This window comes from Gorilla gorilla, chromosome 14 (genome assembly GCF_029281585.2).
Source record: "Gorilla gorilla gorilla isolate KB3781 chromosome 14, NHGRI_mGorGor1-v2.1_pri, whole genome shotgun sequence".
Lineage (NCBI taxonomy): Eukaryota > Metazoa > Chordata > Mammalia > Primates > Hominidae > Gorilla > Gorilla gorilla.
Genome location: NC_073238.2, coordinates 60,914,648 through 60,919,510, shown reverse-complemented (window position 1 = coordinate 60,919,510; position 4,863 = coordinate 60,914,648).

The window sequence follows — 4,863 nt, the reverse complement described above, 5'->3', positions numbered from 1 at the left end:
ACGTTCAACAAGATATTACTAAACTCTCATTCTACAGAAATAAACAAAAGATAGAATAATCCAGTTTATAAAATGGGGCTTACTTTCAGGATGTGCAGGTTTGGCCCCATCCAGTACAAGGTCTGTTCTTTTTGGGTGTGGACGAGAAGTGCACCAATATACTTCCGTGCAGATATACTTTTGTGAATGGGGGTGAGGTATGGAGAGAGTAGAGACAGGGAGAAATGTTAAGCGGGTACTTCCATGGCCCCGGAGTTGGATGTATTGTCTTTGCATAACTTCCAACAAAGGGACGGGTCCCTAATAACAATGTCTGTGCTGTGTAACTCTGTTCTCAGCCACAATGGATTGTTTTAGGGGAATTCTTCTCATCAAAGTAAACCAGATTCCTTTACTTGAAAATTGGAAACTTGGAAGAGTCACAAAGACTGAAGACCCTTTGAGCTAGTTCGGTAATAGCAGAGCTTTAGAGAGATGCTGCTGAGCTCCTTGAGGCTGTCTTGCTTTCTGCCCTCTGAAGTCTTGATTGTTAATTTCTTCCTAAGCTTCAATTAGAAGCATTAGTGTCCTTTGCAAAACCTTAAGCAATTAATTAATTTTTATGAGTGAGCAGTAGAAGACCCTATACAAATCTGTGAAGTATAACGATAGACATATAGACCAATGGAATCGAATGGAGAGTCCAGAAATAAATTCTCACATTTACAGTCAATTGATTTTCAACAAAGATGCTAAGACAATAAAATAGGACAAAAGAATAGTCTTTCCAACAAATGGTTCTGAGCTAAGTGAATATCCACATGCAAAATAATGAAGCTGCACACCTACCTCACACCATAGAGAAAAATTAACTCAAAATTGATCAGAAACCTAAATGTAAGAGCTAAAATTATAAATCTCTTAGAAGAAAGCCTAGGCATAAAACATTGTGGTTTTGAATTAGGTGACTGTTTCTTAAATATAAAACCAAAAGCACAAGCATCAGAATAAAAACAGATAAACTGGACACCAACTAAATTAAAAACTTTTGTGCTTCAAAGGACACCATCAAGAAAGTGAAAAGACAACTTATAAAATAGGAGAACATTTTTGAAAATCACATATCTTATAAGAAACACATATTTAGAATCTATAAAGAACTCTTACAACTCGATAATAAAAAGCCAAAGTATCCTACTTAAAATGGGCAAAAGATTTGAATAGACATCCCCCAAAGAAGACGTACAAATGGCCAATACACGCACAAAAAGATGTGCCAAAGATGATTATTAATCATCAGGAAAATATAAATCAAATTAACAATGAGATCCCACTGCACACCCACTGGAATAATATAATCAAAAAGAAACTAATAGATGTCAGCAAGGATGTGGAGAAATCAGAACCCTCCTACACTGCTGGTGGGAATAGACAATGGTGCAGTCACTTTGGGAAACAGGCTGGCAGTTCCTCAAAAGGCTAAACATAGAGTTACCGTATGCTCCTATAATTCTTCTCCTAGGTATATACCCAACAGAAATGAAAACATGTGTCCATGCAGAAAATTATACATGAATGTTCATAGCAGCATTATTAATAATAGCTAAAAAGTAGGAACAACCCAAATGTCCATCAACTGAAGAATAGATGAATAAAATGTGGTATATCCACATGATACAATATTATCTGGCAATAAAAAGAAATTATGTACTGGTACATACCACAACATGAATGAACCCTAAAAATATTATGCTAAGTAAAAGAAGCCAATTACAAAACACAACATATTATATGATTCCATTTATATCCAATGATCATAATAGGCAAATCTATAGAGACAGAAAGTAGATCAGTGGTTGCTTAGGGCTGAGGGGAAGAGGAGAGAGAAGTGTGTTGGGGGTAACTGGGTAGGGACTGCTAGTGGATTTCTTTTTGCAGTGATGAAAATGTTTTAAAATTGATTGTGGTGATGGTTGCACGTATCTTGAATGTACTAACAAACACTGAGCTGGTTTACATGGGTGAATTTTATGAAGTGTAAATTATATATCAGTAACACTTTTTTTTTTAAAGAATCTACAGAGAAGTGGCTATCAAAATGTCTTCATGAACTTCTCAGCAAGTCTGGGTGTTCAGCAGAGACTCTGCTGGGGTTCAAGGCTCAGGCTTATTATTTAGGAATCTGGGATGTGGTGACAGCCACTGTATTGCCATCCTGTGTGGCACCTCTAGGACTGCTTTCACGGCAGTTTTGTGTCTCCTGATCCCAGGGCCTCAGACCTCCAGGGAACAGATAGATTCTGGCCCTGAACCTGAGACCCAGGTGCTAGGAGAATTCTTGGATTCAGCATCTAGTGAAGTTTCATTTGGCCTTTGACCTCATCAGCTGGAGCCTAATATTCTTCACGTGGAAAATAAATCAGTGCACTCTAGCTTTGATACGACGATCAGGACAGAACCACATTACCATCTGAGGCCGGTGCTATCTGCCATTAATCAGAATAAATCAGAATACCCAAGATAGACCTCTGTAGGGCCTACACTGTCAAATTAATGAATAGGAAACATAAAAATTACGTTTCCAGACCTAGTGTATGTAGTTTGAAAACACAGTCATGCCATTCAGACCACGTGATTCTCCATTAATATTCTAAAGAAGATATCTTCGAAATGGAATGTGCTCACCCCAAAGGGGCCACAGACAGTCTACTGGGGTACAAGCACATTGTATCAGAATTTCTGTGTATTCCTTATTTCATCTTTTTGAGTTTATATTTTTGTTTCTGTTTTTAATATACATGATACTTTAGTAGAACTGAACATGTGCACTGCTTATAAATTGATAAATTAATGTAAATGAAGGTGTTAAACTTTTTCATTGATAGTTGTTTGCGATTTTAATAAATGTCCAAGAGACTGCTGCTCGAAGGATGTTTTGGCTGCCAGAGAGAGGGGTGGAAATGGACTTAAGTGATACCTTGATTTACCTTGGTGACCTAGCCCAAAACAAAAAACTAGTCGAGCATACCTGTTTGCAAAGAAAGATCAATTTTTTAGTGTGAATTGAACTTAGAGGCCAAATCTCTAGAGTTCAATTTTCTTCCCACAGTGGATGGGGGTAAGCCCCAAGTTGGCCAGCCCTGCTTGGGTTTCTAAACTCCTTATCCCTATTCTCTACCAATTGGACAATTATTCCTCTAATTATGGGTTCAACCCTGCCCTAGCCCGAAAGTTCCACTCTGACTTTAAACGGGTGGATTTAACGTGCTCTAGGTCAATGTTCTTGGCCAAGTATTCACTCTTGTTGCTAGTCCCACTTTAGCAACAAGTTCATCCTCAATTCTGAGAACTGAGCTAGTGTATTGATCCTGAGACATATTCCCGATCAACACCTTGGTTCTAGTAGTTGAATCCTCTTTTGTTCCCTGTGTCTACCTACTACTCAGTGCTACAAGGATGGGGACCACCAATCCTCATATTCTCTAGGTATATAATTAGGGTCTGGGTACTTGCTGACAAGTTTTCAGTGTGTTGGGTTCTTGGAATGTTTACATGTAGATAACAAAATGAAGCTATGCATGATCATCTAAGGTACACTTGTACCTAATTATTAACATCATTAGCAACCAGAAGTAATGTTCATGATCAGCATATAAATGTCTTCTTTAATGAACAAAACTCATTGTTCTAAGAAAACAAAGCTGTTGCACAACACCAGTTCCCTTTAAATGTAAAGTAAAATCAATGAAACTTTTGTATGTATCCAATCCCTAGCCCATAGATAGCAATAAGCTGCTAAGATCACCTTTGAAAACTAGGCACTGGCTAGAATGGGCAGAAATTCAGTTGTGGTCAAATAGACTCCCTGAACTTTGGACACCTGTAGATTAGATGGTGTCCCATGTCCAGTTCCTTCTGGGTGGATCCTCAAAAACTGCCTTTATAAATTAATTCACTCCAATTTCCATTACCAGTGTTTTTCTCTGCTTCTTAACTGTTTTCACTTTTCTTATACTCTCCAGATTTAGGAAAATTATCTTTAAGAAATACACTTGAGTTACCGAAAGGTATTCTGAAGAGGATATAGATTTGTTTTACTTGTATGTCCTGGCTCTTGTTTAACTCCTTTATGGCCTGAGCACAGACTCTTCACTGGGTTCATGGTTGAGTAAGAGAACTAGATTTCAAAAATTCTAGTTCAGGTGGAGTCCTGTTGATGGAGAACCATTCCACCTCGCGTAGTCATTTCTTTCAGAGAGGCTGACTTGATCTCCAATTACCTAATGACCAGGCAGCTCCTGGAGGTGTTGTCCAGGAGTTACTACACCCTGTAGAGTTGCTTCATCTGTCAGTTTCCTCATGTCTTAAATTGCTATAATTATCTACCTCCCAGGATGATTGTTGGAGTAAAGAGTAAGTGTTACAATGACTGCAAAACAGTCTTACTTCCCAGGTGTCATAGCAGCTAATGCAACACGTGTCAATCTCTTCAAATTATTCATAGAATATTTCATGTGAATATTTATCCATATTCTTTTTATCTGACTGTATAGGATAAAATTTCTTCTTGATGTCTACCTGTATTAGACAGTTCTTGCACTGCTATAAAGAAAGAGGTAATTTCTGAAGCTGGGTAGTTTACAAGGAAAAGAGGTCTAATTGGCTCACAGTTCTGCAGGCTGTACAGGAAGCATGATGCCAGCATCTACTTCTGGTGAGGGCCTTGGGGAAGTTTCAATCATGGTGGCAGGTGAAGGGGAGCCAGTGTGTCACATGGCAGGATGGAGCAAGAGAGGGAGATGGGGAAGGTGCCACACTTTTAAACAACTGGATCTTGTGAGAAATCATTCGCTATTGTGAGGACAGAACCAAGGAGATGGCGCT